Here is a 12,167-nt window from a genome sequence, read left to right on the forward strand (position 1 = left end):
ACAACTACCAAATCCTTTCATTGTGAAGAAGAGGATCTACCAATGTTTTCATGCAGCAGACAGAGCAGGAAATTATAAGGAAAAATTTTTTTACACTAGGGATTGAACTCAGGGGTGTTCTATCTCTGAGTTATGCCCTTTGTACTTCTTATTTTAAAATAAGGTCTTGCTAAATTGCTGAGACTGGCCTTGAACCTGTGATCCTCCTATTTCAGCCTCTCAAGTACTGAGATTACAGGCACATGCTACTATGCCTGGCTATAATGATGTGTGTGTGTGTGTGTGTGTGTGTGTGTGTGTGTGTGTGTGTGTGTGTTATTGGAGACTGAATCCAGGGACATTCTACCTCCAAGCTACACCCTCTCCCTTTTTATATTTTATTTGAACAGGGTCTCACTAAATTGTTAAAGTAATTTTGAACATGCAATCCTCTTGTCTCAGTTTCACAAGTACTGGGGTTACAGTTCTTCTGATTACACAGATTCTGTATGTCATAGCCAGGCATGATAAGTTTATGTTATCAATTATTTAAAATTTTTTTCTTTCAATTACTGCTTCTCTCTTTGAGGAAGGAATCTGTGTGAACTTTACCTCTCACATGAACTCTTCAGCCCTTAAGCAACTCTGAGCACAGAATCACAGCAATAATTTTTTGTTGTTGTTGCGGGTTTGGGGATGGAACCCATGGCCTTTTGACCTCTGAGCTACACCCCCTGCCCTATTTATTCTTTATTTTGAGACAGGGATTCACTAAGTTGCAGAGGGCCTCACTAAGTAGCTGAGGCTGTCCGCAAACCATGATCCTCTGGTCTCAGCCTCCCAAATGCTGGGATTACAAGTGTGTGCCACCACGCCTGGCACACAGCAATAATTTTTATGCAGATTTTCAACTCATAATCTAAGAGGTCTTCCTGTCTCCTGCCACCATTCCTCTCCTTTCAGGCACAGTATGAGAAGATAATGTCCCAAAGTTTCACATATGACCATTCTTACCCTCACACTTGAACACAAATGCTATAGACTTAGAACAATAAGCATCTATTTGAGACCATAGATCTGCCATCCACAGAATATTTTCTGTCTTGTCATCATTCCCAACTGATAGTTCAGATCCTTACTTCTTGGGCAATATGTGGGAGTCTGAAATTAGCTGAATGTCAACATGCAAAGTATACAGTTTAAGTTGAAAAGACACAACCATGGAAATTAGAGAAGCACCTTTAAGAGTCCAGCTCTTTGTCCTAAAATTCCATCTCTCTTTTAAAATGTGTGGTGGTGCTTCCTGGGCGTGGTGGCGCACGCTTGTAATCCCAGCATTTGGGAGGCTGAGACCAGAGGATCGCGGTTCGTGGACAGCCTCAGCTACTAAGTGAGGCCCTCTGCAATTCAGTGAGACCCGGTTTCAAATAAAAAAATAAAATAGGGCAGGGGGTGTAGCTTGGAGGTTGAATGCCCCTAGGTTCCATCCCCAGACCCGCAAAAAAATAAAATAAAATAAAATAAAATAAAATAAAATAAAATAATGTGTGGTGCTGGGGCTTAAATCTAGGGCTTTGTTCATACTAGGCAAGGACTCTACTCCAGCCCACTGTAATCCTAAAATTCTTAACAATATAGCAATGAAGTTCAGATAGATATTTTAGAATGGCAAATAACAATGCAGGGCAGCACAGGACAAAAGCCAGCCTTGAGTAGCAAACTACCAGTGAATGGGGCAGAAACAATGTTTTTTTTTTTTAATTTTATACATATTTTTATTGAAAATAAATGGTATACACTTAAACTGTACTTGGTGCCCTCTCCCCCAAACAATGTTCTGAAGCACATGTCTTAATGGTCCCTAGTTTATGATGGTTTGAACTCTTATTTTTGGATTTAATTATAGTGCCTAAGTGACATCAGTAGAAACCATACTTTGAATTTGGATCTTTTGCCAGGCTAGTGTTAGGCAATACAATACTCTCCTGCAATGCTGGTTGGTAGCAGGGAGCCATAGCTGCCAGTCAGCCACATGATCCCAGGGTAAACAACCAGTATCTGCACAGTACTGCGTTGCTAAGCTCTGATGTTTGGGAGGTTAGATTGTTAAGTGTATGGCATTCTCAGGTCACGGTGGATGAGCATCTGTACTAGATACTTAAAGACATTATCTCATTGAATCCTCACAATGGCATAGTTTTACTGATTTCCAATGTTTAGTGAAACCCAAGTTTGCCTTGAATCTCAGAGGAGACTTTGGACTGGGACTTCTGAGTAATGATGAGACTGTTAAGACTATAGGGGCCAGGCAAGGTGGCATACCTCTGTAATCTGAGTACTTGAAAGGCTGACACAGGAGAATCACAGGTTCAAAGCCAGTCTTAGCAATCTAGTGAGACCCTATCCAAATAAAAAATAAAATAGGGATGAAGGGGGATATAGCTCAGAGATAGAATCCTACTGGATTCGATCCCCAACAATCAACACACACACACACACACACACACACACACACACACGGGCCTCTTGGGGATGGACTGAATGGCTTCTGCAGTGTAAGATGGGCATGGGCCTTTGGGACATGGGGGGGTGGATATTATGGTTTGGTTCATAGGTGTCCCCCCAGGTCTCATGTGTTGAAGGCACAGGCCCTGGTGCAGTGATGTCTGAGAAGTTGGGCTTTGGGGAGGTGATGGGATCTTGAGGGTTGTGATCCAGTGAATGGATTTTCCATTAATGAATGTTTCGCATAATGGGTTTTGGAGGAGAAGGTTTGCTAGAAAGGTGAGATCTCTCTTTGCTTCCTGAAGTGAGCAGCTTAGCTTTACTATGCTACCCACCATGATTCACCACAAGCCCAAAATAATGGGGCCAAGTGAATAAAAATGGAAACTTCTGAGACTATAACCCCAAATCAATCTTTCTTTCCTTTATTTTGAGGTATTGGGGATTGAACAACCCAGGGGCATTCTTCCTCCAAACTACTCCCCCCCATTATGTATTCATGGAAATAATTTTTTCATGCAGATTTACAATTCATAATACAGGAAGTCCTCATGTCTCCCATCACCATTCCTCTCTTTTTAGATAGAGTCTGAGAAGATAGCACTTTTTGCTTTTTATTTTGAAACACGGTCATGCTATTTGCCAAGGTTGGCTTTGAACCTGCGGTCCTCCCGAGAACTGAGATTACAGGCTTGTGCTGTCACACCCAGCTTAAGTCATGTACTGCAGGTATTTTGTCAGAGTGACAAAAAGCCAACTCATGCAGGACATATACTTAGGAAGAAACAGAGACAGTTTGTCTAACTCTGAAGATCAAATTGTCATTATTTGACCTGGTTGACAGATCACATTGCCCTGAACCCAATTGAACTGAACTCTTTCTAAGTCTTTTTAGCTTTTTCATAAGGCTTTGAAAATGCCTTAAAGGAATGTACTTGGAATTAGAAATACCCGGCTTCAGGTTTCGAGCCCTGGCTCTGTTATTTTGGGGTGTTAACACTTCCAGCAAGTCAGTCTCTCAGCCTTGAAATAGAAAGGCCAGTTCCTACTACACGTGAAGCCTATGGACAAGGCACCTCTCAGGGAAGGGGACACACGTGCTTGGTCCAGAAAATGCCTGGAATAAGTGCATGGGAATCGAAGAAGGCATGATTGTTATCCCCCCTCCATTTGAGGCTGGGAACAATAGAGGGAGACGAACAATTATCCCGGCCTGGCTCTTGCATGCTCACAGGCTCAAAAAGAAGCTTGAAGTCGTTTCCTAAATGAGGTTTGGGAATTCTTAGTGGATTTCAATTACCCATCCTCTTGCTGGACCTTATTAGCGCACATAATTGAAAACTGACTCTGTATAATAAGGACAACAGGAATCTCCGGCTCAGGGTAGGGAGTTTGGTATTACTGATTTTCCATTTTGCACAAACACCCCGGCAGCCACTCCTCAAACCCACAGCGTCAGAACCTGGGGAGAAAGAATGGAAATCCTTGCTTTACCGTATTTATTGTGATCTCAGCAAATTCTGTGATTTCCTGTGATTCTGCTCCATATCAGATTGTTGTGGTATGTGGGTGGATAAGGCAGAGTTATATAAGAGGTCGCATTGAAATCCTTGATAATGGTTTCCTTACAACACCCACGTTCACTGGAGGACAACGATGCCTCCAAGAAGGTAGAAACTGGGCATGGTGGTGCACACCTGTAATTCTGGTACTTTGGAGGCTGAGATTGGAGGATTGCAGGTTCAAGGCCAGACTCAAAAATTTAATAAGAACCTCAGTAATTTAGTGAGACCCCATTTCAAAAATAAAATATAAAGTAGGACTAGAGAGCTAACTCAGAGGTAGAATGCCTCTGGGTTTAATCCCCAGTATCACAATTAACAAGCAAATGAAAGAGAAGCCACACTGTCTTTGTGAAAGAGCTCTGGGGTCATTTGATCCATGTTCTCTAGGGAATAAAATCCAGGCAACATAATTTAAAATACAGAATAGACAGGAAAAAATAGGACACAGAACAGACATAATTATATACATACATATATATATATATATATATATATCTGTGTGTATACATATATATATTCCCATAACATGAAGAGTTCATATTTGCTTCAGACTATCTCTATGTTTAAAATTTTTATTCACACAAGTAACATACACACACTCTCCCTGTTTTCTTCTCTGTGTTCCTAGTCCTACATTTAAGAGACAATCCATTGCACACTCCTACTTAGTTAAGAGACACACCATTGCAAACTCCTTGTGTATGTGTGACCAGGGCTGGCATTTCTCACACTCTTTCCCACCTCAGGGCTGTGGCCCCAGGGACTGGGATCTTCTGTGAATGACTTACCTAAGGCTATCTGCCCCAGAGCAAGGAGACTCCACCTTCAGATAACTGGGGCCCAGAGGCCCAGTGGCAAGTTCCCTCCTGGGGGTCAAACTCATCACTTGGAATTAGGCTGAGAGGAGGGAGCAAGGTGTTTTGCTCCTGCAGACGAGGAAAACAGAGCTGGGATGTGTCCCACAGGGTCTTAGTTATGGCCTGAAAGACTTTCTCTCTCTCCCTGTGTTTCTTTCTGTCTTTCTCATGTCTTCCCTCTTTCTTTACTCTAAAGGGTAAAAAATTAAGCCACATGTAGTGGCCCACATAGGTAATGCTAGTACTTGGGAGACTGAGATGGAGGATTGCAGGTTCAAGGCCAGCCTCATCAACTTAGTAAGGCCCTTAGCAGCTCAGTAAGATCTTGCTTCAAACTAAACAATAACATAAGGGGGTGGGGGGGTGTAGCTCAAAGGTCGAATGATGCCCCTGGGTTTAATTCCCTGTAAAACACACACACACACACACACACACACACACACACACACACACACACCAAAGTATTTAAGTGTTTTGGTCTAATTTGCAAAGCAGTACACATAATCACACAGATTCACACACATACTCTTAGACCCCTTCTTTGGCCCAGCCATCTGGATAGCTCTGCATCCCCACTCCTTCTCCAACTGGGTTATACTGGCTCGGCCCCTCCTCCTGCCCTCCCTCTCTCACTCAGCTGCTGTTGCAGGTTAGGGTGAGCTGACTGCCAGGTACTCATCCAACAACATGCCCAGCACCACCAGGCAGCTTCCAGCTCTGGCTTTTTGACTCAGTATGGATCTGGAAGAGACTCTGCCAAGCCTATATTGCCTATTAAAAGTGATTCTTAGCAGGGTGTTTGATGCATGCCTATAATTCTAGTATTGGAAGGCTGAGACAGGAAAATCACAGGTTTGAGGATAGCCTCAACAATTTAGTGAAACCTTCCTCAACTTAGTGAGACTCCATTTAAAAAAAAAAAAGCTGAAATATAAGTTGGAGGTAGAATGCCCCTGAGTCTAAACCACAGTACCTCCCTTAGATGACTTTTTTGGGGGTATTTATTTATTTATTGTACTTAGGATTGAACCCAGGGGCATTCTACCTCCAACCTATACCCCTACCCTTTTTTATTTTTTATTTTGGAACAGAGTCAACCTGCAATCCTGTGGTCTCAGCCTCCAGAAAGTACCTGGGTTACAGGCATGCATCACCACACCCACTTTATCTGAGGGACTTTTAACCTGAGAAGGAGAAAGGGTGGCAGGCTCCGGATAGAGATCCAGGTAACCTCAAGAAGTGAAGATCGCTGAACTAGGCAAGTTCAAGCCCAGAGGAGCTCACTGCATGGTGTCTTTGATGTTCCTGACATTCTTCTAGACAATGGCAAGAGAGAGTTCATCTAATCAGCATGAAAATAAAGGTTTCCAGGAGGAAGTTGATGGCACTAGAAAGGAACTTGCCCAAGGCTGAGAGCTAAAAGTACTTAGACTCAAAGGCCAAGAAGAATCTGAGCCGGCAGGCTTCCGTTTTCTTCCCTAAGTTCACTACATTTTATGTATACATCTATGTATGTATGTATTATGCATGTATGTGGTACTGGGGATTACACAAAGAGGCATTCTACCTCTGAGCTACACCCTTAGTCCTTTCTTTCCTTCTTTTTTATTTTGAAACAGGGTTTCCTTAGGTTCCTTAGGTTTCTTAGGTTTCCTTAGCTTGCTAAAGCTGAAGCTGGTCTTGAACCTGCAATATTTTTGTCTCCGCCTCCCAAATACTGGGATGACAAATGTACACCATCATGCCTGGGAAGTTGACTACATTAAATCATGCCTTTGGTCTAGTCCAATCACACAGCAATCCATTCATTATGGAACCTATGCATAAAAATCATAGTTTGCTTGGGTCTTTATTTCTGAAGCTTCCTGTAACATGTAAAATCTGGATAAATAAGTTGGTTGTGCTTTTCTCTTGTTGACCTGTGTTTTGTTATGCAAGTGTGGACCTTGCCTTTTCTAGTGAGGGAGAAGAATATGGACCCTTTCTGCTCCTCCAGAATAGAGATGGGAGATGGTTTCCTGAACATGTCTGTTCAGGTGACTGCTGCCGGCCCTGTGTTTGCTTCTGGAAGGGCCACTCAGTTCTAATGTGATGCTCTTTTGCCACAGATAAGGAGTTCAAGAAAGAGGCAGAGTTCTCAAGCGCCTGCAAAGCACAATAACCTTTACGACACAATGGCACATTCTAGGCCCTTCAATGCAGAGAAGGGCAATAATGTCCTAAGACTTATTAATGCCTTTTGAAAAATATCCCAGAAACACCTCTAACCGTATGTGAAGCAGGATGCTTTGGCAGGGCCCTTGGAATTCCCTGACATTTGGAGATCTGAGACAGCCAACCAATGAGTTTATTGCTCCACCTTCTCTTTCTGATTATTGCTACTAGCCACACGCACCAACATCGCTATCACTCTGCTTGTTCTTTTCTGAACCTCAGGTCAGAGATAAATAGAGGTTGGCATGGGGCAGGGTGTGGTGGTGCACGATTGTAATCCCCGTGCTTGGGAGGCTGAGACAGGAGGATCGCATAGGTTCGAAGCCAGCCTCAGCTACTTAGTGAGGCTCTCAGCAACTTAGTGAGACCCTATTTCCAAATAAAATAGAAAATAGGTCTGAGAGAATAGCCCAGAGGTAGAAAGCCTCTGGGTTCTACCCCCAGTACCACCAAAAAAAAAAAAAAAAAAAAAAAAGCTTGGCATGGGGGTGGCAAGTGATGATTTGACATATTATTGGATGTTTGTATAATATAAGGGTTTAGTATGTCGTTATGTAGGAGTAAGCACTAAATGTCTTTGTCATTACAAATATTTACATACCTACCTTATAATGCATACACTAGTCTCTTTGTGTCTTCCTGAGGTTCTGACCTCAATGCTAGATGTCCAGAAAAAGTGACAGGGCCATAAAATTCTTCAAGGGACGAACCTAAGGTTTATAATCTGGACGGACTGATCAAATGCAAATAGATGATTGGCTGTCAGAATGAGTTTCTGGGTTCTCATCTCCAGAAGCTGTGGTCTTGGCCTGCAAATCTCAGGCTTCAAAGTGGAAGGATGCATATTCTGAGAAAAACACATACACACACACAGGTTTAGTTTTCACTCTTAGAAAATGAGGGCAGAAACACATCAAAAGGGGACCCCTGGAGTGAGAAACATGAAAGATGAGTTCTTTCTGGGACTGGAAGAGCCCAGGATTTTGACACATTCTGTAACTGACACCCAGTGAGCCTTGGAAATAGTACTTTTTACATATTTTCAATATCTTTGATTAATCCAGACCAAAAAATAAAAAAACTCTGTAATTTTGGATCAAAACACTTTTTATCTAATAAACCTCAAATATCTAAGCCTCATAAAAATTTTAAGTCATATGACAAGTATGATTATTGGTAATATTTTCATGACTTATGAAAAGCGTTTTTTGCAGCTTTTTCATTTGAAAGCAACAATATCAATTTGGTACATCCACCAACGACTTGCAAATCAGAAGTCTAGAGAAATAGGCTAGTCTTTGAAAATAGGTTTTGCAAATTAATCTTTCCCCCAGCGATGGTGGTGCTCAAACATAGATTAGTAATATAATCCTTTTTTGTAAAAGAGAAAAATGAAGACAATGAAGGTCTTTGAAAGAAAAATAAAAAATTTAAATGGAATAAAAACACACAGTCACTGCTAGTATCTAGGGTATTGTGGAAATTTGAAGAAAGTCCTGTTTTTAGGATGTGCCTAATGATGGAGTCAGAATATGCTATCCCAAAACATAGCACCTTGGCAGTAGAGAAAACATCAGAGGCCTAAGGTCTCCCTTGCCTTCAGCTCAGGAAACCTGGGAAGGTCATTCCCTTTTCCTCTGGAGACTGTGGAGCGCCCTGCCCTCTACCCAGGGGAAGAAATAGCTTGCAGGATGCCACACAGGCTTTGCTCACTTTCCCACAGTGAATTACCTTTATAATTACCAAGGAATTGGTGACATCGTTTGCTTCTGGGGAGGAGACCTAGGGGAGGAGAGTGAAAAGGAGTCCTCTTGCTAATCCTTAGATGCTTTGAATTGTGTAATTATTGTATGCCTACATTACTTATAAATAATAAAATAAACAATTGAAAAGCTCTTTTATTTTCAAGTAGAGGATAAGGCAAATAACACACCTGAATCTTAAAGTGTGCTACAAAGAGTGTTAACAGTGTTTCTACTGTTTGTAGGACCAGGAAAAGCTTTCCAAAGGAAGTGGCATTGTATGGCAGCCTCCAGGGCCTGAATAGGATCCAGTGAATAGAGATGGGGGTGGGGAGCTGAAGGAGCCTGTAAGAGACTAGAGTAAATGGTGAGTTCAAAGGTCAGAGGTTAGCTAGGGGAACCCCGGAGAACTCAGTAGGCCTATTTAGCTGCATAGTGGGTCTGTGCAGGAAGGGTGGAGGGTAAAGTTGGCTGGAGTCTGGAATCATAATTCGGAAGGCCTCAGTTTCTAGCTAGAGATATATAAAGTTTGCATAGTAGACAAAAATGAAAGATTTTTTAAACTGGAAATGACATTATATCTCTTCTACAGATAGTTCTTAGAAAAAAAGAAAAAAAATTTTTTTGGTACTGAGGATTGAACCTAGGGGCATTCTACTTCCAAGTTATACCCCCAGCCCTTTTTACTTTTTGTTTTGAAACAGGGTCTTGAGTTCCCTTAATTTTCTGAAACTGTCCTCAAACCTACTAGCCTTTTCTCTTAGCCTCTCAAACGATAAGATGCCAGGTGTGTGTCACCATACCTGACTGAAAAACAAAATTTTAAAACACAAAAGTTGTTATTAGATTAGCAAATTCAGTTATCTGAAGTTGTATTCTTTAAGAAACCTTTTCACCCAAAATTTCTATACAAAGTAGAAACATGAGTTACTAACAAAACTAATATTGCTGATTTTTGAATGTAGTAGAAACCAAAAAGTTTTAATCCAATTGCGACAAATAAGAAAACATTGCTATAAATAAGAAAACTCCAAAATAAAAAGGGAAGGAAAAATATTCAATAATGACCAAAAAAGTTGAAACCAGAAAATATATTTTGGATTATATGTCAGGATTTGAGGAATTATGATGTAAATAAATTAGACTTCCAACTCTGAGATTATATATATTGCTGCACTGTGAGAATTTCTCTCTTTTAAAATCTTTAAACATATTAATTTAAAATATTGTGCACATAAATGCCTTTGATAGTTATTATTAGAAAATGAACTATCAGTATTACATACAGATTCTGGAGGACTAGAAAATGTATTTAAATTAAAATGAGAAGCTTAAATTGGATAGATGTGAATGAAATGCTTCATAGTAGGTATCCATAGAAACCACTTAAAATAAAAAGAAATGTTAATTCTCTTTGTAAATTGATCTCCCAGAATCAAAATGAGCTTGGGACATTTAGTGTAGGTGGGAATACTCTTTGGCCTTATCTACATGAAACACACTAATTGACAATTATAATTTTTTGGCCATGGTCTCAGCTGATAGTCACAACCAATTTATGGCCCTGGAGTGGATGTAATTCAGCTAGTAAAATTAATAAGTTACATTGGCCCAACTTGTTGATGTAAATCATAGTTGTAGTGTCCCAAACTTTTAGCGATTTTTTGACAACACAAGGAATTACATTTTAACTACCAGCATTTTATGAGCACAAAATAATTTGTGAACACTATTAAAAATAATTTGTAAAAATTTTTTTTTCCTTTGCATATTTTCCTCCAAGTTTTCACTTCCCCTGTATGTCCCAGGCCCCTGCACAAGCAGACATGTTTTACATTCCTGAAGATGAAATTGTTTGAAATTCAATCTATGTTTTCTTCATGTTGGCATGCATGGTAGATGTTTTCTGGTTGCTACATTTTCTTTTCATTTTTTTTGGTAATGATTATAAATGGTGTCCTAAGCTGATGATCCTTTCAGAAAATGACTTATTACTAATTGAAATCTCCAACTCTAGTTTCTCCCCCAATCCTATTCTTATAGGTAGTTCTCCAAAGAATTGCTTTTAACTTCAAACACCTGATATTTCAGCTGCTGATGTATGATTTGATGCTTATAATGGGCTCAGATATGCTCAAATATTTGGCCTCAAGATGTGTTTATTCTCTTAGGGATTATTAAAGAGATTTTCATATCAATAAATCAACCAATTTTCCATATTAGAAATTAAACTGTACTATTTAAAAATACTTGTATTTTATCCAGGCATGGTGGTACATGCTTATAATCCCAGCATTTGGAAGGCTGAGACAAGAAGATCCAGGTTCGTGGCCAGCCTCAGTTACTCAGTGAGGCCCTTTGCAATTCAGTGAGACCCTGTTTCAAAATAAAGAATGAAAAATAGGGCTGGGGGTATATCTTGGAAGTAGAATGCCCCTGGGTTCCATCCCCTATACCGCACCCCCCCCCCCCAAAAAAAAAGAAACCTTACACTTATTTCTTTTTGGTAGTGGGGATTTAACTCAGAAGCATTCTACCTCAGATCAACTCCTCCAACTCATCTTTTTAAAATGCTTTGCCCCTGACATGGTGGTGTCTGTAATCCCAGTACATGTTTGAGGCAAACCTCAGCAAAATTAACGCTAGTCTATTTCAAAATAAAAAATAAAATTAGCTGGGGTTATGTGGCTAGGAGGCAGAATGCCCACTACCATAAGTAAATAACAAAAATAAATAAATTTTTTGAAACAGGATCTTGCTAAGCTGCTGAAGCTGGCCTCAAACATGCAATACTCCTGTCCCAACCTCCCAAGTACTGTAGGTGTATACCACCATGGCTGGCTTAAAATAGTTATCTTAAAATAATGAACTCATGATATGATACCATAAATAGCTTATTTTCATTGAAAAAATACCTATATTGTCTCAAACAAAAATTTAAGTAGATTAGAGGCATTGTTTACCATTTTGCAAAAATCTTTAATGTTTGTCTGGGTAGAAGACAGCTTGAGTTTTCATTTGTACCTTTGTATGCTGTCTTGCAGTATCTCATTTCATTAAGTTTCTGGAAAACTGAGAGTAAAAACAGGCAGGGACCTCATAGTATTGTTCTGGTAATAGTTTTGGCTTGAAAGGGAGCTGGGAATGTCCAGGGCCTTCACCTCCACTTTGGAAACCCAGCTGTGCACGCGTGGTAAATATGCACTCCTAGTATATGGTTGCAGGACAAGGCAGTGCAGGTTGCAGTTCTAAAAGTCACCATCCCAGGAATGGATCTTAGAATTTTTTTCTGTTAAAAATAAAAA

Source organism: Muscardinus avellanarius (genome assembly GCF_963383645.1).
Source record: "Muscardinus avellanarius genome assembly, chromosome: 3".
Taxonomy (NCBI): domain Eukaryota; kingdom Metazoa; phylum Chordata; class Mammalia; order Rodentia; family Gliridae; genus Muscardinus; species Muscardinus avellanarius.